Source organism: Aulostomus chinensis, chromosome 19 (genome assembly GCF_037954235.1).
Source record: "Aulostomus chinensis isolate RoL2024-O1b breed Wild chromosome 19, RoL_Achi_v1.0, whole genome shotgun sequence".
NCBI lineage: Eukaryota > Metazoa > Chordata > Actinopteri > Syngnathiformes > Aulostomidae > Aulostomus > Aulostomus chinensis.
In genome coordinates this window covers 15,191,192-15,212,497 of record NC_141338.1, presented here as the reverse complement: position 1 = coordinate 15,212,497, position 21,306 = coordinate 15,191,192, and the positions used below count along the sequence as shown (strand labels likewise).

General features: G+C 43.1%; 1 long non-coding RNA gene across 1 annotated transcript in view; it reads right to left on the bottom strand.

Annotated features, from left to right (window-relative positions):
- Positions 1-11,987: 11,987 nt before the first annotated feature.
- LOC147244197 (uncharacterized) overlaps positions 11,988-21,306 on the bottom strand; it is a 96,348-nt gene continuing 87,029 nt past the window's right edge. Inside the window, exon 3 of the long non-coding RNA XR_015110380.1 lies at positions 11,988-12,282. This is a non-coding gene — a long non-coding RNA (uncharacterized LOC147244197). The remainder of the gene's footprint in view (positions 12,283-21,306) is intronic.

Sequence of the window (21,306 nt, the reverse complement as noted above, 5' to 3'; positions counted from 1 at the left end):
GCCACTTCAAATGCCGCTGATGTCACGGAAGAAAATAACACCCTGAAAAATGGATTCGTCAGTATTTAGTTACCAGCAGTGTTGTGGTGGTATGATGGGAACAGCTCTTACAAGCAGATACAAAACAACATTTATACGCGAACGTCAGCCTATGTTGCTCGAGAAGATCGTGTTCACTCACTGGAGACCGTTTCACTGGTCATGTTTGGGACGCGGCAGCACCGCTTGGCTCTGGTTCACCCTCCCGAGGCCCTGAAACTGCACAGTTCCAGTAACATAGGAACGAGAACAAATGCCACATGATACTTACAGAAATGTCAAGGTTTTAGGTTTTTTTTTTTGGGCTCTGTTCTCTGTTCCCCTGCTTTGTCATGGTGTGTGTGCGTGTGTGTGTGCGCGCGTACGCACGTGTAGGTATAGTGTCAGCTTAAGCTTATGAATCTTGAGTTACATTTATTCGAACAGCTGCTGTTGGTCAAGACAAGCTCGTCACTACAAGTCTGTCTTCAGGTTTTTCTGTGGGCTAACAAAGGTCAAAGGTCATTTATGTGGTATTTAATCATCATAGGTCACCAGGTTGCTGCTGTCGTTGGTGTTTATCAGATTAGTGATCAATCCTTTACGTCTACAGTCTCCCTCTAGAGGTCAGGTCACCAAATGTCCTCTTGGACCGCTGGTTTCATACCTGCCTGAACAAACTTGGAACAAACTGTGCAGCTTGATCTTAGAAAGCTGCTGATGTTGTAAATCAAAATGACACTTTTTGGAGGGGTGTTGTTTTCAGGATATCTAAAAAATCACTGGACAGACTTTGATCAAATCAGGCAGAGAGACTGGTGTCATGTATGCTAGCAGACAACTCCCGACCAGCCCAGGGCTGACTAGAAATGCTGCAGTTGTTAGTGTCAGTGTCGCTGTCACAGTCACCACTTCTCTGTGTTTTGTTTCCAGGTCGTCTTTGAGTCCCAGCAGACGTTTGTGGAACATTTGGAGAAATTCTCTTAAGTCGTTTCAGAAAAACTGCAGTATTTGCTAGGCGACAGTGAATTTGACCTTTGGCCTTTGACAGTTAAAGTCTCAGTTCATCCTTGAGACCCAGTGGACATTTGAGCAAAATTTGAAGCGATTGCCAAAATATTGTAGCAACCCAAAAAAAAACAACAAAACAAAAAGAACGACAACAAAAGACACGTTTCAAATAACGAATATCTGAAACACAAGATTACTTAGAATAAAAATAACAAATATTTCAGTGATTTATTGAGGGTTCACATGCCTGCCTGCCTGTAGAAGGTGAAACTGTAAATAATGCTGCATTACTGGTGAGAGCGGAGGTCAAAGTTGTTGAGGTGAACTCAAACAGAGACTCTTAGTGGCCCATAAGCACCCTTGAACCCCAGCAGCTTCAATTCAGCTAAAATAAAATGCCTACAGAGTGGCACCTTTATTTCCTGTAGCCTCTAAGACGAGCGTGTGTGTGTGTGTGTGTGTGCACTGCTGAGCATCTTCCTTTGTCAATGCTAATATGAAATATTCCCTCAGTCAGTAAGACGCGGTCAACGCTCTGCTTCAACACGTGATCGAGTGAAATATTCCTGTCATAAATTCTGTTTTTTTACGGCCGCTAAGCAAAGTGTGCCAAATTAATTTATGTTTATAGGATCATAAAAATGGAAAATGCCATTTGATGATTCTGCAGTGGCATCTGGAGTTTTGATTCTTTCTTCATTGTGGTTCCTTGTCTGCCTTGTCCCCACTATTACTGTCTGCATCCTTCCCTCTCGCTCTCTGCTGCATTTATTTTCTTTGATCCTTGATGGATTCTGGGTGATGTTCCTGTGGCGTACCCTGTTGACACCTCCCACGCTCCTTGTGTACGCACACAGTCACAGAAGCTTGCACACACACGCACGCACACAAACATCAATTCATTCTTCACCTAATTCAGGACATTGAGACCTTTGAAGACCTCACGAATCGCTACCTTCCTTTGGTAATGAGATCATCAGATCTCCTGCTCCTACGATGTAGGTGTAGCCAGGACGGTGTCATGTTTTTCCGATACGTGATGGGGGCTGATCGCCACTGACAGCGGGTGTGGAGGTGGTTCTGCAGTGCCAGGAACTGTTATCTTCTGGAGGTGTCATCGCCTTAATTCTCCAAAATGTTTGTGTAGGAAAGTGCCAAAGTAAAAATAAAACTTCCCTTGAACCTCAATCTGCACTCTGCGTCAACTCTGGCGAAGTGTTTGTTCGGTGTTACCTAAGAATGTACGAGGAAAGCGGAAGGTTAAAATTCTTTGTTCAACCCCCCCCCCCCCAAAAAAAGTTACTGCGAAGCAATTTTTGGGTGCTAGATTCTTGTGCATCTGTTTAATATCAGAAATCCTTGACCTTTTTTTCACTACATTGTATTAAAGCACCATGATATCGTTTAACTGAGCAACGAGAATGAGAAAGTACAATACAGGCTGCTGGCAAAATCCAGCCTGGGAAGTGACAGGTTTGACAGAGAACCGCACTTTTGTAAGGTGATTAAAAGAGGAGCAACTGATTCTGACAGGGAGACTGAGACACGACAGCAGAAACAGGTTTTAGAATGAGACGAAAGGGTTCCACTGTGACATCATCCCTCTGTTTGACCTGATCGCTACGACTACGACTACAGTTGCTAACGGCTAGCCTTGCACTGACTCCACCTTCTAGCACCCGGGAAGAGTCTTCCGTTTCATTTGCAGCCATCCCATACGAACAGATCTGTGGTGAACATTCTGTGCTAATTGTTGGTACCTGAGTGAAGCACCACAAGCTAGCGTCAGTTTTGTGTACGTTTGCTCGGCTCAAACCAAACGGTTCAGGACAGCGTGTTTGCAGCTCAGAGGAGTGTGGAAGTGGCACCGCTGGGTTTATTCACTCGTACCATCCAAATGATGTTGAAACCATTTTAGCTGGTGTCGTGTCACGTTGCTTTGGTAGCGCACTTGGCTGTGTAAGTTTTAACTGGCGCTAGAAATGAAGAGCGGCCACTGTCACATGATGCTCGCTAAAACGACTCTCACAACATTCGCAGCTTGTCAGAGTGTAAAAAAAGCACTTTTATTGGGCGTAATTTGAAGTTAACCCGTTGCCCCACTGGATTTTATTGTCTCGTGGAGCTCTAGGTAGCAGCAGGTCCTTGCACCACAATGCAGCAGTTTCAAACGTGGTTATTTCCATCGCTCACGTCGACAAAAAAAGCATGGAAAAAATGGTTGAAGGCACTAGTTTTTGCGGTAAACTGAATTAAAACAGAGATTAATAAAAAAACAACAACAAAAGAGTAATGTGATGTAAAATGTGAACAGACAGATGCTGTATAAGAAACGTATGAACCCATTTTTCCTGTCTTTTTACGAGGAGAGGGCGCCTGTTTCTATTAGAATGCAGGAGCGTATTTAAGCGTTTTCCAAAAGTAAAAGCTGTGGTGCAATCAGATGGGATGGTAGCTCGGGGGCAGCTGTGATTCTGTGTCTGCCCACTCATGATAGCAGGGGAGGGGATGGGAAAGGAAGGTCAAGCAGGGTCATTGGAGCACACACACACACACACACACACACACACACACACGTATGTCTCACTCTGACTCAGTCATAAACACACATTTGCACCAGAGATTGTTGACACTGGTAAGACACCTTTGTTGCTAAAGCAGTAAGTCAAAAATGACTCAGTCCTCCAACTGTGAGCTCTCAAGAAGAGCCTCTTATTATTACTTTGCATTTGAAGGTTGTATAAAAAAAACCACCATTAACACATCATTTACAGAATTTTTAAATTTTTCACGACACATTTTTTCAGCATACATTGACAACGTTAATTCAAACTTTCCCAAGGGTGAAACAGAGTTGATGTAGCTCCACTTTAAAGTGTCTCGATGTATTTTTCTTTACAGTTTCTGAACCAGTGAGCTCACATTGAGGTGATGTCACGTGTTCTGCGACCGTCAGTCTGTCAGCCTCATGTTATTGTGCGGCCCCGCTCTCGCTCGCTCGCCCTCCATTTGCCGTCAACTTTTCGCCCGAATCCATGTGAACGCAATATAATTCATCCGTGGTCTCTTGAAGAAAATAAAAAGAAAAGATTCCGCTAGGACTTGCGAGGAAAAAAAAAAATCCCATGTTGGCTCAAGGAGGAACCAGAAAACACACTTTCAGAGCAGCACACACACCTTCCAAAATGCACACACAAACAACCCATACCCCGAATAATCAGCTTTGAGGATTGACCAGCTGGCTTCTGCTGCAAGGAACTCTGGAATTTTCCAGAATGTCACAGTTACACACTGTATGTGGCGAGACATGCAAGACGATAAATCTTGACTCTCCAACGACGAACACGTTGGGCTGAAATCGTTCAGCTGTTCTAATAATAATAATAATTTATTCTTCATCGCTCATGCTTTTGGAAGATCCAACTCTTCACGTGAAAGTTGAAGAATTCAAATTCTGAATAAAATGGAGCATAAACAAGAAGAATCTGACCTCCTTTGATTGTGAAGGGTTGATGTTTGGGTGTCACAAAGGAGAAAGAAAAAAAAAACTCATAATAAAACTTGAACCAGAAGACTTCCAAAGAAAATACCCGACATTTTGACATTTCATATTGATGGAAAAGTGCAGGTTTTATTACTCTCATGAATGATGGCTGCATTCCATTTAGATGTCTCAGGTCAAGAATCACGCAGGGTAGCATGACTCAGGAAGTCTCTCTCTCTCTCTCTCTCACACACACACACACACACATCATTAATGCTGTTATTTACAACTTTGATTTTCCCAGACAGGTCAAACAATCTGCAGCAGTAAAGGTCACAATTGGAAAGTCAGCAGTGGATCATCAGCGATGCACAGACACCGAGAGGGAAGAATGTGCTCTGTGGGTGGGGTTGCAACATTAAAAATATCAGTCTGAGTCCGTCAGTGTGCGAAAACAAGCTCTTTAACAAATAAACTCGGAGGTGAACCCAACATGGAGGTGCTGCCACGTCTCACTCTTTATGTTCCACAGGCGTGAAATCATTGCGCAGATTTTGCTCCCCCATTAAATATTTTCACCCAAGAACATCCATCCATTTTCTATACTGCTTATCCTTTGAGGGTTGCAGGGGCGGGAGGCTGGAGCCTCTCCCAGCTGACATTGGGTGAGAGGAAATAATCAGATAAAAACAAACAACTGAAAACACAGCTTCCTCTCTAGTTTCACTCAGAACAGCATGAGCGTGCATAAATATATAACATATGAGCTCCTTGATATGGACATGTGCAAATGTGTGCTTTGTATAAATGTGTATTATGAGTGTCCGGCACCATACTTGTCTTGTGTATTGTATCATTAATCACATGACCTGTCCGGGGATGTTTGGGCTGTAAAGGCGTGTCTCCACATTTGTTCACGTCTAATTAAGAACTGGGGCCCGAAACGTCCCGTGAGGTGACAAACGGTTCCAAAGCTGTAAGGACCAGCTGCAGGTGGGCTGAACTTTGGCAGCTTTCATTTATCACCAAAGACCAGGAAACTGTTTGTTGAGAGTCCCAGCCTGAAGTCCCCACAAGCTGAATTTAGGTCAAAGTGCCAGCTAGTGGTTACAGGAAGTTGGCCTGATGGAACGAACATCATTTGATTGACATCCAAATAACAGTGGTCTTCATGTGATGTATAGCAAAATATTGTACAGTAAGTATTCTCTAGCACCACCTAGTGGATGCAGGGACTGACATGTGCACTGTTCTACTTCACGTAGAATTCACATTTTATCAAGCAGCGCCTTCACCTCCCTCATACCCTACAGAACCGTCGCGCACACACTGATGGGTGCGAGACTGTGTGTGTGTGTCTTTTCTCTGCTTGATTCTTGGGGGAAGTGTGTGCTGTCTGAGTGCTTTCGAGTTCTTGTTTTAACTTTGATTGCTTTCTTCTCTGTAACATCCACACGTGGAACCAGAGTTCCCCTCAGCGAGTGTGTTTTTTGCATCTTGGCATATAATCCTGTCATTTCTTTGAAATAAGGCGTGTGAACAAAATGTGCTTCAATTCATTTTCGACTCGAGACAACAAGTTGTGTGCCGCCTACAAAACTATGACGTGAAGCCTCTTCTGATTAGTCTTTACCCTCTCGGTTCCAAGGGTTAAACTCCTCTCCATCAGGATAAAGTCAGCAGGTGAGTGTGCAGCAAAAATGTGCTGTATTGGATTTCAACTCCTGAGACGCCACGCTGCCTTCAAGACACAGTGAACAACTGTATTGTGACGCAGGCCCACCCCATGTGGTCCCCCACGCAGGTAGATACCGCTACAAAGACAAGAACCTGCATTCACTTTGATAGTTTACTAACTCCTTGGCAAGTTTTCAATGCTCAAACAAAGTTGTGCAGTTCAGATTCTCTGCCCTCCATTTGAACCCGAAACATGGAACTCTTGTTTTGGGCTTATAAAGAAGCAAAGCACACAAAAACATACCCACATGCACGTACACACACATACACAACCCCTTGGGCATCGTTAAGCCCTGCTTAGCAGCTCAGTGAGGCTAGCAGGCAGTGCTGCTGATATTCTCTCTCTCTCTATTTTGGCAGCTCCCCTCTGCATGCTGCTCCAAATCCTGCTGCTCTCTTTTCACACATTTTATCTCCCAACTCAGGACTTACAGAATATATACTTCATTTGAAAGAGAGTGTGTAGGGCCACAGGGATGACTTATTCTAAGTGCAATCCTTAGAGGAAAAGTGCCTGGGAATATGTGATGAGCCACCGTATGAAGAAAAAAAGTGTTTTCATTTAGATTGGGAGCTCAGTAAAAGCAATGTTGACTCTGTTTCTCCTGATGATTTCAATCCAAATGAAATATATTCTTCTTATTCTAAAATGTGTGCTGGTGCATTATTTACTATGGGTACTACGTACAGTGGTGTTAGAAGAATATCAGTCAGAGTGTATCACTTTACAAGAGGTGTACATTGAGAAGTGTTAGTTAACTGTTAGTTAGTGGTCAACTAATGCGCCAAGTAATCATTTACTAATGAGGTCCAAATGAACGGGTGTGTGATGACAGGCTGCTGAAGGGAAAATAAAGATCACAACAAACATGAATTAATGGTTAATTGTGCGTAAGTATATGCTAATTCACCAGTCGTTCAGATAACTAAGCATTAACTAACTGTTATTATTTACCTTCTTGGAAAAGGGTTAGTATCTGAGAACAAAAGCCAGTTTATCTCCTATTCTGACTAAAGAAAGAAACAAAAACAACAAAAATATCCAAACATGTTTTACATCAAGTCATCAGTCGGCTCTTTCATTTTGGTTTGGTCTCATTTTCCATTTTCCTTAACATAAGAAGTACAAAAATGGGACATGGTGGTAAAGTAAATTGTAAGACGCGATGAAAGATTGGATACACTTCCACCATTCTTTTAACCAGAGTGAGTTTTTTTGTTCAGTTCGATGAATAAAGTATAATTAATTGACACAAGCACACATGCGTCCAAATTAAGAGAACTAATCCGCATGGAACACCCTTGCTCTCTACATAGCTGATGGACAAGCAGCTCCTATCAGAGCCGCCTCTCAGTGCTCCATACGTAGCGTGCTGAAATCCTTCAGAGTTTAAATGTTGACTTATGCTTTTGCAATATTTTGTGATGCATAAACAAAGACGTGGCTCACAGCCTCGGGTTTATGCAGCACCATTCACAGGAGACAGTGTTTGTGGTTTGATTACACAGTCAGCTTGGAGGAGACATGATGGGTCCATCTACTGAATTCTGATTATACCCAAAGTGGCGCGAGGGAGAAGTTTGCCTTCAAGGCTTTCTGCCAGACAGGCTCTCCAACAGAAAGTTAGCCAGACAGTTTTGATAATACATTGAAAAAAGTTCTATTCCAACACAAACAAACAACATTTGTTCACCAAACCTCCCCAAACGTGACAGAAAAGTGAAGATTTCTGTCAGAAATATCTCAAGAAGATTTTCTGCCAGAAAGTCTCTCTGGTGGAGAGACTTTGAGGCAAACCTCTCCCTTTCTCCGGCTGCCATTTTGGAGTTATATAACACATAAGCCCCCTCCTTTCCCCCCAGCTCATTGGCATCGTTTTCTATCGATTGCATCCATTTCCCAACGGTACGCACTGCACCCCCGTCCTTTTTATCTTTTATCCTTTTTGTTGTCTCCAATATACCCCCCCTCCACCTCCACCCCACCCCGCCAGCCAACCTCCCCTCCGCATCCTTGTTCCACTTTTCCTTTCTCTCTCTCAGATTTTCCTCTACTCCTATTTTTGCCCTCTATATCTTTTCTATTTTGCTCTACTGTATGCGCACACACACACACACACACACACACACACACACACACACACACACACACACACACACACACATACTAAAATCATGGATTTCCTCTTCTGATTAACCTACAACTTCCACGTCCCCCCAACCCCCCCTTCCCATACCTACCCCGGGGGTCCGGGGCAATCAAATCAATTGTTTGTCCGGTTCGGCGTGGCAGCAATCTGCTTTCATTCTCCTGCTTCTGTTCATCTCTTATCTCGTTTGTGTTTCGAAGCAAAAACAAGAAACACAATTTGTGACAGAATATTACACATTCATCCTCCTGAGCCTCAGGTGCCCGATAAGCATAAACCCTTCCCGACGTGGCTGGATTAACCCTTGGTGGAAAATATAGCCAGAAAACTCTGTGGACATGAAAACAAACATATATACTGTATATTTATGTATATGTATATATGTGTGTGTAGTATTTGTTGAATTATTGTCATGAATTCATCCCTGTTTTCAATCTTGTGATTTGACTGATACGAGGTCAGCACTAGGGCGAGACCGTGGACGGAGCAGTCGCATTAGCACTGATCTGAGATCAGCCAGTGATACAGAGTCGAAGCTAAAATGCATCTTCCTTTCTTATAAAGAACAGACCGAGAGGGGCAGAGCTTATGCTAGAATGTTGCTGCCATTTTCTTTTCATAATTTTGTAGTTTTAGATCCATTCCTCTAAATACTGCAGCGTCCCCATGATTGTTTGGTTGCAATGAAACAACAGCAACAAGAGAAAGCAACAGCTGAAGCTTCACTCACACCTCCACTTGCAGCCTGGAGTCATTTTCCTATTTAACCAATCAATACTGATGATTTGCCATAACTCAAATCAATGTTCCAGCCAGACGTGTCAGCCACATGTGGTATTTGGTGCTAATGCTCACTAACTTCCCTGTGCCACCTCCCTTCACTGACCCCCCCCCCCCCCCCCACACACACACACACAGACACACACGCTGCTTAATGTTGAAAAAGAGTGAGTCCCTATAGAGCCATAACAGGCTGAATGACACGTGTGTGTGTGTGTGTGTGTATACATGAGAGGAAGTTCCCTGGAGGATAAACATATATCATATTAGTCTTTTAGTTCCACCCAAGGGAGCCAGTCTGTGTGTGTGTGTGTGTGTGTGTGTGTGCACTCATGTGGGAGGAGAGCTGAACAGCTGTCAGCATTGGCAAAGCAAGTTATCAAATATTCAAACTTACACATTCAATTCTGCTTAACCCCCCCCCCCCCCCCTTTTCTCCATTCTCCCCCAAACCCGGGGTCCTCACACATCCATCATGTCCACCTTCAGTAAGAAGATCTCTCCCTCCCATTATTGCTGTGACACTGGTATGATGTCATACTGAAGAGGAATTGAGTTGAAACGGTTTTACCATGAAAGACTTCCCATCTCTACTTTGTCTTTTACATCCTGGATGTGTACATGAGGGGATTGAGCAGAAGTGTTTATGCTCATTCTGAGAACAGCGAAGAGAGGGAGAGATCATGGTGGCTGGTTCAAGAATTATTCTGGATGCCATTGTGAGTACAAATTCCGTGGATTTAAGTTGAGTTGTCAAGTATTACTTCTGAGTATTCTTTCTCTGGGGTTTTACTTTTCCCCTGTACGACATACCGCAGACATTTTCTGCTTTTTACATGTTCAAAAACACACTTTATTTGAAAAACTTTGATTCCAGAAGGGCGTCATAGCTTTTTTGTCAATATGGTGAAATTGTACTCTTCTTATACTATAAAAAATACAAATATCTGTACTTATACTTAACTGTTATGTATATTTCGATGCGGAACTCCAAAACTGTCGTCACTGACATGTTGAAGCAACGTTGCAAAGAACTACCGAAAAAAATGACTAAATATTCATCTTGAAACACCCTTTTTTTTTTCTTGGAGCGCGTTATAAAAAAAATAACGGCTGCTCACCGTAGCATACGTTATTTAGGCCAACATCTAGTTTTATGAGACTTTTGATACCGAGAAAAGACGTGATCGTCATAGCGGGTTTTACAGGAATGCAAAACTAACAAGGCCATGAAATCTCTCTCCACACAGGAATTTTCCAGTTAGGTGGCCGTGCTGTTGTCATGCACCGAGCCTCCTGAGCACAACACCATGCAATTTGCCACAGTCTGGGGTTTTTACTACGCTCCTGTATCCTGGATTGTCTGTCTTTGTCACCGGGGATCCCTATTTTTCCCCTACCTTGCAAAATTGATTCATCATGGTATTGTATAGCAAATGTGTTCCAGTAATTAAGTCCACTATGAACGGAGGGGCTTCTTCAGCAGATTCGCCTCTTATCTTCACAGCAGTGGGGCCGTTCTTTCATGTATGGTGTAACAGTTTGTTATCTGTACCTCACAATGGCAGAAGAGGGAGCAAGGGTGTCCAGCTCAGGTTAAATTTAGATGTTTTATCTGTTCTTGAGCTCTGAGGGGAACACGTACACCACAGTGCGGTCTTGCAGCATTTTCTCCATTTTGAGTGCGGAGGATGTTAGCGGTAACGGTGCCAGGTTAAAGAAGACATGTATAGCGTGCATGTGTCACCACGAGACACCGGCAAACACAGATGGTTTGTGACTGTGTGCTGCCTGCCAGTAGCGACCTGGCACAGCTGGTCCACACTGCAGAGCCTCCTAACAGCTTGTATATGGGATGCTCACAGTGAATCACTGAAAAATTAAGCCTGTTGTGTTCTATAGGTCATTCATTATGGTAATATTTACTGTTTTTTGGCTCTGAGCGGCTGCTATTAAATTCAAATGGGTCAGATAAAGAACTCTGGTTGTATAAATGGAAAACTCACTGCAGGACACTTTGAGAGGATCATTCTAGGGTGCCTGAAGGTCAACGTGTTTCTTTTTTTAACCTTTCAGATGTTGTCTATTTGCCATATGTCATAACACATCATGTTATCCATATTTTATGTTAAATGCATCTACTTGGGATGCAAAACAAATGTTTACTTAAAAAGCTGATGCTGCGACGCTATCTTGTTTCATCAGGCCTCATCATTTACCTGCCAAGCGAGCAGCGGCACAGCTGGCGACGCGGCGGTGTGGCGCAGAGAGAACAGCTTGCAGTCAGACGTATAGGACAGCGACGGAAAGAGACATTTAAAAAAAGACCTTATGGTTTAGTGTTTTCTTTCTTGTGGCAGGAGACCAAAGAAAAAAACACAGATTTCCACTCGAGAATTTTCAGTCAATGGGAAGGTTAGGTATTTTTTCGTGGTGCATAAGAATAAATTATGTTCTATAAATTCACTCTTGATGACTACATTGAACAACTCCACCCCTCCCCCCTAAGGACAATATATCACGTGGGGTTTGGCGAGGCTGGAGAGGAGCGGCGCAGAGATCTAGGGCAATCAAAAAATACTTCATCAACAAGATGAAGGCTTTCATAAAAACGCTAATCTGACTCACTGCGTGTGCAACCAGCATTTTGTCACTAACAGTCGAACGCTGTCTCTTTGTAGGCGTCTTTATTACTGTAAATGATCCTGCAACACCTGGGGAATCCTATTGGATGCATGAGTTTCTGAGTTTCCTCTTATATCAACAGTGAAGTGGATGTAATTTAAGGGAATTTAGCCCCTGAGCTAACGAGCTACTGTATTCCAAAGGGAACGCTTTAAAATATTTAAATGTGCTCAGTCACAAAAAGAAAATATTAGAAGCTTTGGGAATCAAATTTTTACGTGTTACTTTCTTTGCTTTTTAATCGACATATTTTATTGATCCAGAGTCAGGAGCGGCTGGTTGTCATTTCGGATGATGTCCCAGCAGGTCCTGATCCTGTCGTCTCCGTGGTCCTCTCCAGACAGAGAGATTAAACTCGTGTACCAACTCATCCCACTGTGTCAGCAGAGCTTGGAGGGCTGGATCGATGGGGGTTCCCTGGTACATGGACACAGAAGAGGACAATTAACACACTGACAGACTAACAGTAAAAAAAAAAAAATCCAACCAGGGACACAGATTTCTTCTGGGGCTGCGTGATTTTGACAGGCAGCAGAAGAAAAGAGGCCCCGACGCCCACTTTTACACAAAATCAACAGCAACTTTCTTAACTCATGAAATTTGGTTGATCACACATGTGACAGATGAATCCCAGTACTGGTTATTGATCTAACCAGTTTAATACCAAGAGATGAACCTTCTGAAGAGTTCCTCTGAAACACACAGGCTCCATTTGATGAAAAGATGGCGTGAACCTCCGTCTGATGATGTCTGTTCAGATGCTTTGGTGAGGCTGCGGATCATTTAGAACTCCACACTCTTATATTGTTATGAAGTCACTTGTTTGTGATTGTAAATGAATAAATTCAAAATCCTTATTATTCCAGTTTGTATGCTGAATTTGTCTGTGGGAAATTTGAGTACCACTAGCACAAACACACACACACACACACACACACACACACACACACACACACACACACACTGAGTAAAACGACGATGTATTCCCTCAATACACACGTGCTGAGCTAAGAGACCAGTACCAAAAAAAATCTTCTGTGAGAATATGTGTACAGTTACTACCTGAGTGTGTGTGTGTGTGTGTGTGTGTGTGTGTGTGTGTGTGTGTGTGTGTGTTTCAGCTATGCTACCTCAATACAAGCGTTGTTGGCCCAGTCTGGAGTTGACCAAGACCATTAAAGTTGCCCTCATCACACTAACACTTTTACTACATGTGTTTCTTAGTTTTGCTCCTAGTGAGCTCTGATGGCTTCCATCTTTTCTTTTCATGTGTTTGCTGTTGTGTATTTTGCTATTTGCTGTTCTGATGTGCACTGTACTTGACACTGCTCTTCTCCAGCGTCTCTCCATCCTGACAATCCAAATTGTTGGATTCCTCCTCTTCATCTGGGTTCAGCACATGCATCTGCATCCAACAATCTGCAGCTCCTGCTTTTGATTCCCCCCAAAAAAGTTCAGTTCAAGGGTGAGATGACAAACACGCAGTGTGTGATTGTGTTAATGGGTGGGAGTGTGCGGACAGAGTAAATGACCAGAAATGAAAGATCATGCTAATGACGAGCTGGAACACTATTTAGAACTAGGCTTCCCAAAGGAAGGCCCCGGGACCACATTTGGCACACAAGATGTAACAAACAAGCGTAATAATAGAATATAAAGAATAATTCAAAATTATGTACTGCATACTGTTGATGCTCTTTTCTTTATTGTCAGGCAAAAATGTTCCTCAAATATGATGCCTGATAATTGAATAATTTATTTTTAACAATTAGGAAAAAGTTTGGGCCACCCGTGATTTAGATACATTAAGCAAATTTTTTTTTTTCTGTGGCTGAATTATTTTTCGTATCAACCAAAGTTTCCATCATTAGAATTTATGGAATAACTCCTCCCATCCACTAGCATTCATTGTGCTAAGCTAACTAGCATTCAGCTGGTCTCTGTGGGTCTTTCATCCAACACAGAGGAGAGAAGAAGATCTTTCTTCTTGTCTGGCTCTGAAGGAGGATGGCAAATAAGTGCATTTGCACAGACACGTCTGATATTCTTGATTTGTTTGGCCTCTATTGTGCTTATCCATCAAAATTTCATCATACATCCTCAATGCTTCTGTGCCGAATCCAGCAAAGACAACGATGACAGACGACTGTGATTGATCGATGCTTTTCATTCAACTGTGGATTCACCGTCCTTCCTTTTACAGCACACCTCTCTTTATTTGTGTGAATGCAGAGCAACACTGAATGAGCGTTTCATGGTCGACGGGCTGCATATAAAGGTTATGTATCCCTGGTCAGTATTAGCCCTTTAAAAATCCAGACAGTAATAACGAAAACCCTGACACATTTTACATTTTATGAGATTATCAAATACTGCAGTCTGGAGTGTAACTGCAACTAATGGAACCAACTATACTGAATCCTGCCCCCCCTCCCACCACCACCACTTCTGTTCCTCTCTCCCACATATACAGCACACACACACCAGCAAACACCAGCAGAGGGTAAATTAAAACTTCAAAGGAGTAAATGCATGGAGAGATAGCGAAACACACAGAAAGCCCCTTCTGCAGTCTGATACCCCCCCGGCGGTTGCCACATCTACTTAGTTCTAGCAGTATGACAGCTTTGTTAGATGTTCATGTGTTGCTGTTTGTTTATGTGTGTTTGCATATATTTCATATCTACCTGCCTCATTACGTACAAGGAGTCTGTGCAGGTTTTTGTATTTGTTAATACAGTATATGTCCATACCTGTGTGTATGCGCGCCAACTCTCTCTTCATCCCTCCAGATTTTTGGACGGCGAGATGTGTTACCACAGGAACATAGATGGGTCCTGTCCCCAACAATACATATTCTCATCTCCATAATTCCTCCATTTCTAAAGGAGCGGAGGAAGAGAGAGGGAGAGAAACAGCGTGTCAGAGAGAGGGAGGCTAGGTGGATTGGAGAATGGAGGGAAGGAGACAGAATAAATGGAAGTTGTAAAAAGGGAGGATTATGAAGAGAGGAAGGTGGATTAGACGAGTGATATTAGGAGCAAAGGGTGATCAAAGGAAGGAAGGGGGTGTGAGGGGGCAAAAGTATTTATGGGGTCAAGAGTTACAAAAGATGGAGGGAAAACAGAAAAAAGAGAAGTAGAAACAGATCATTTTCATAGAGAGGAAGAAGGTCACTGGACTTGGTGACAGCTTTATAGAGGGTGAGGGACTCTCTCTCTCACACACACACACACACACACACACACTCTAAATATAAACAAAGAACCATCACTCACTCTCTATCCCACACACACACACACACACACACACATCCCTGGGGGCTCTTGGCAAAGCTCCTGCAAACAGCCCAATATAAGAAACATCTAATTATGATAAGTGTGCCTACACACACACACACACACACACACACACACACACACACACACACACACACACACACACACACACACACACACACAATCTGGCGCGTGCATATGCGTCACTGAGAGGTATTTCGATTGACTGACTCATCATCTGAAACTAAGTTTTCTCTGAGGGGGTGTCAACCTACTTCTACACACAGATCAGGGAGATATCGATAGGAACCGGAGAGAACGAGACAACGATGGCAGAGAAGGCAGTCGTACTGATGGATTCCAAACGTGAGAGAACCAACAAGGCAATAATACTGTGAGGATCTTTGGGAATGTATGTATGTGGACTTTTGTTTATCTTTTTATAACAAAACTTTGTTTGGTAGCTGCGCACGTCTGTGTCTGGCAGATGGATGCTCAAGTTCTGAAGCCCTAAAACTGCAAAAATGATGTCATTGCTGTTCATTGTTCAAACCAAGTTTTTAATTCTCCTGCAGCTTCAAAAGTGACCTCCTTGTTTCTCCTATGACTCAACCAGCGATTGAGCTAATGAATTTGACTTTCAGATCAGGTCCTCTGTAAATGTTAAATGCTTAGAACTAGTACCAGAGTTGTTGTTGTTTTTTTTTAAACAATAATTCCCGTCTTCTCTCCTCCTGTGAAAATGCTCAAATGTTTGATGACTCATCCTGCACTCGGGGTGTGTGCGGTACTCAGTTCACATCCACTGAAAATGCTGTTAAAGTTTGGTTCCTGATGGTTACACGTCCCACCAAAAATGACTGGTTTCAAGTTGAAAACGTTGGTCTGGGAACTTTTGTAAAGTCTGAATGGATGCAGGGTTCAAATATTCATGTCATTTACACTAAAGTTAGCAGCGGCTTACCCAGATGTAGCCGGTTCCGCTGTAGCTAACTTGATATTGTTGTTAAAATACTGGATAAATTGTCACACAAACCTTGGAGAAATGAGATGTTTCACTGCAACAGTTTGATCAATCTGGACTGAAAATATTTGTAACAAGCGCTGGAGCATTAAATTACTTATTCAGGTACAAGTTAGCAGACAGCTAAAGTTGCTTGCTATGCCACACCTCAATGATTTTAGCAATAAAAAGGTAGATCAATAGTTAGGGGGTCACAGAACCCCCACAAAATGACTGAGTTCTTTAGAATTTCATTTGTTTGGTTGTAACTTTTGGAAAGTCTGAAGGAGACCAAGATTATTCACATTCTATTTAGCAGAAACTAGCTAACTGGATCTAGCAAGCTCAGGTGGACTAAGTTTCATGCAGGATTGGGGGGTCGAATTTAAACCACAATAAAAATCAAATCAATTCCAACTGCTTTAGGAAGATTCATCAGTACGATAAAAGAGCGATGCGTGAAATATCAACATCTTCTTTTTCAGGGTGAAATCTTCCTGATTGAGGCTTGGCGCTTCATTGCGCAACATCTAACGGTTTCAGATGTGCTGCAGAGGTCAGATGCCCGACTGCAGAGGCAGCAGAGCGGCCTGACAACAGCCAAAATACAAGTGTGTAAGACAGACGGGAGGGCTCCTTCAATGATGTCAGCAAAGACAGCTTCAGGTTTCAAAAAAATGTCACCATGATTTTCACCTCCCTGTGCAAATAAATCAAACAGTTCAGGTTTGTTGCTCGACACAGATCCCTCCAAAACCCTTCCATTAATTAGAGCTATTGATCTTTAAGAGCCAGTGGATCCCGCTATTGATTTGAAATGGGTGTTGGTTGCTACAAGATCCTCTAAAGTTTCATTTGAGTGCAAATGCCAGCGTTTTAAGTGAAGGATGTGACTTCTAAAGAGACAACAGCAGAGTGAAGTCAAGGTTTGTGACCCTGAGTGCCCTCCTTCTCTCTACATGACCTTTTAAACGACTCCTAACTCAACGTGACCCTCTCGGCCTCCAGTACAGAGGGTATTCTGACCTTTATTGATGTCTAAATCCTCTAAATATATCAAAAAGGGGAAAAATTACCCACTGTATATTGTCATGATGGATGAGAAATAAAAACCTGGTTCGGTGATGCTTGGCAGTTCTCAGTGTGTGGAGTTAAATACAGCGAGCAGTCCCTGGATCCACCGCGACCTTGCCTACGTACAAACTGCTGTATCACCGAAATGGAAAGCAGTTTTGGTGCTCAGAGGACGATTCCCGCCGTTTGCCCACCACTGGTTCGAAGCTCCATTGTTAAATCAACACGTGTCTGTGTGTGTTTCTTCTGAATCTTCAGAACAACAGTTTTCAGACTCAGATTCCCTTTCCTGCACCGTTACTGTCACACTAGCATCCTGACACAAGCTGAGATTTGACGTTAATGTAATCATTCACTAAAATGACATCCAAATTGATAGAAGCGGTTGGTCATACGCTGGATAAATCTCTCACATGTAGCAGCCGGAAAGAGATTTCTGCCTCTGCTAAGGTGTAGGTGTTGGTGTTGGTCTGTCTGTCTGCAGGAAGATGGAACTCCTTGGCAGAAGTGCTTCACGCAGACACGCGTGTGGAACTAATAAGATGAAGAAGAAGGGAGAGAAGAACAATGATAGAATCAGGAAGCCTCTGCTAACTTAATAGAAGCACTTTGTATTCTTCTATGCACGATGGTAGTCGACGCCAAGATGCTTCACCCCGTTCCAACTCTATTAGTGGTCACCTTGTCCCGCCCTACGCTCGTACTTCTTCCAAGGTGTGTGTTCTGTGTGTGTGTGTTTGCATTAGTGTATATATGCCGTCTGTATACCAGGGTAGTGTGTCATTGTCACAATTTCGCTTGCTATTTTTTTCCTGCTCACAGCTCTCATAGGAATACTATCGCCTATACACTTGCAGCCGCCCATCCTACTACAGAGACACACACACACTCACACACACGAATATGTGCTCTATCTCTGTCAAAAAGTCATTGGGATTCAAACCGTGTTCTGTACTTTGGGGTCGTGACTTTCTGCTGTGTACATGGCCGAAAGCCATATAGCGAGGGAGAGAGAGCACACACTCTGTGATCTCTCACTCTCTTTCTCTCTCACTCACTCACTCACGTGCGTGCGCGCGCACACACACATACACACACAACTGAATGATGCTTGAATTCTAATCTGTTCACTCCCACCATCAGGGCCAAAGAAAAGTGGTCCAAACTTTGGCCCTCAGCTCTTCAAGCAGACACTTTCTTGCTGTTTTCCATGGATCTCTTGCACCACTCCTAACAGGTGAAACTGTCTCATCTCAACAAAAACACACATTTTTTTTAAAATGAGCAATGCATTCAAAGAGCAATTCAATTCAAGGCAATTTCTTCAAAAAGATAGAAAATTAAGCGAGAGAATAGAGGTTACTTGCTAGGTTAATGCTTCTGCTGCTATCTTTTTTGCGGGATGGATCCTGGTTGCTATAGATCCCTGAGGGAAAATATAGAACGCACTGAAACCATTTGCTCATCTCAAATATTGAACAAATGAATTCTTGCTTTGGTAAAAACAAAGAACCAATGATGAGCCTCTCTCCTGCGCAGACTCCTCCCCCTCCGCTCGATAGAGATGTCTCATACGTAACCTCCCTGCCATGCTTTAATCTCTCTCCCTTTCATTTTTTGTCTCCCATCTCTCTTTTTCATGCTTTTAATCTCCCAATTTGCCATCTTTTCTCCCTCTCCGGTGAACTTGAACAGACTCAGGCAGTATTTCTGTAAACCCAAATCCTGTTGCCTCTCTCACCTCCTCATCTTGACACTCTCTGTCTTCATCCTTTTCGTCACCCTCTCCCTCTCTCTCTCAGCCCTCTCATCTTTCCTCCTCCTCACCCCCCTTCTTCCTCCTCCTCTCTCTGTCTGTATCTCACTCTGTCCTACTTTCCACAGCCTGCGTTATGAATTATGTGCAACTAGCTTGCTTCATGAAAGAATCATCTCGGCAGATGAATAATAGATGTTGAGGTGAATAGAAGTGTAGGTTACAAACTGTGTTTACCCTCGCTGCCTCATCTACTGCCTTATTAATTTCAGCGAAGCATCTGACTGATTGATTTGTGTTATAAAGCGATGCTCTTGTTAAAAACATCCAGCCACTGTCGTTCAAAAATCAGCCACAGATGGGAAGTAACGGGTCAGTGGCTCGTACTGCTTTATTGGCTTCATCATTCAAAAGATTGACTGATTTTTCCACCCCATTAAAACCGAAGAGAGGAAGTCAAAATGGTTCCCACCAACCAGGGTTGTCCAGCTGGTGAACCGTTACTCAAGCTTCATCTTCTTCTTTTTTTTTTTTTGTAAGACTTATTTATTAAAGACAGAATGCACCTCAAGAGTCAGTTGAAGCTTAAAGTTGTCTGTCCATGACACACGAGCGCCGCGGCGGTGTTCCATCCTGTCGGTCGGAGCTGCTGCAGCGAACGTGTCTGATTTGTGATAAATGCACGGATGCACGTCTATTTCTTTAAGGTGGGTCTATTCTTATTTCTCAAGAAACGCCTCCATTTGTGTTTTAAGGCAGCCAGAATAAACTGGTCCAGCGTGGCTGCTTATGAAACCCCTCATGTGCACCTGACAAAACCCACCGTTACCATGGGTTTCAAATGTGTTTAACCAGGCTCAGACTGGTTAACTGGGAACTGGTGATACTGGAAAAGACCCGCACCTCTACCAATGTGGATTAGGGATCAAACCAGCCTGATTTTGTCAAGTGTTGTGACTGTCAGCCTTCTAGTTGATCCACTAATTAATCTCAGAGATCAAGCAGTGAGCTCCAATAATCAAACGGTGAAAAGACAGAGTTGTGTTCAAATCAAAAAGGAGGAAGACATTTAAATAAAGGACCAAAATAGTTAGAAAGGATAATAAATCTTGAGGCTGATGCCGCATTTAGCGTACAGAAATAACAATGGAGATAGCATTAACAGCGTTAATTAGCACGAAAGCATTCACTCTGTAGTCCAGAATTCACGATGAACTGCGGTCTCTCGTCTGTTTGCTATCTGTCTTCCCCATAGATGGCCAACCCCTCTTCCCTTGATGCATTTGACAAGCAAACAAAACACTTGCACTCTGGACTCTTCCGAGCTTTAGTGTTTAGGCACCGATGTCTCGCCGCTAGCGTATCAACAGGTGTGTGTGTGGCAGTATGTCGTAATGATTCCTGGTGAATTTAGTTTTTCTCAAATCAAAACTTTCAAACATCACAAATGCTAAATATCGCACACCATCTGGTAGAAACTCTGCTGTGCCCAGAGTCTGCGTGTGTGTGTGTCTCTCCACAAATCCACAAGCAGACCTGTTGAGCCTTCACTTGTTGCCAGTATACCACATTCTTCTGATTCAGTATCATCAGGTAAGAAAACAAGGATCGTTACGGTTTCAGGCTTTCAAGATGGACTGGCAACCTAAATATCCCTCCTGTTTCAAATATTTGAGTCCCACATCCTTTCTTGAACATTTAACCGATTCTCCTATTAACAGTACAATAACTGTTTATGTGGTGTTCAAAGAGGGTTGGAACTGTATGGATCCCATGTTCAGTGTGAGATTGTCAGGCAAAGCAAGCGAAGAGAAAGAGAGCCAGGGGTAGAGAGAGTTGTGCGGTAATTATAGATCAAGAGGATGGTAATTCAACTGAGTCTCTTTCCCTATAGGGTGGGTGTGTGTGTGTGTGTGTGGGGGGGGGTGATGCAGAGGAAGAGGGAGCAGAGACAGAGAGGGTGGGGATGGGGTCGGGGTTTGGAGAAAACCTGAGTCAGTGAGAGAAGACAACATGAGGGAGGGGAGCAGAAAAGACTGAGTGGAAGAAGTGTACAGAGAGAGGAAGAGGTAGGAAGTGTAGAGCTGAACACATCACCCCCCCGCCCCCCCCGCAACAACAATAAACAAACATTAAAAAAGTGATAAAAGTAACACGAGCTGCACAGGAAGCTATGACTTTTGGTGTAAAATGAACAGAACACGACAACATTACAAGGTCTATTAACGAGCTGTGATACTCGCCACTACGTCGTTTTTTTTTCCCCACCATTTATTTTTGCCAGAAGTTGTGAATTCTGACCTTCTCTCAGTGGCAGTTGTTGCAGACTG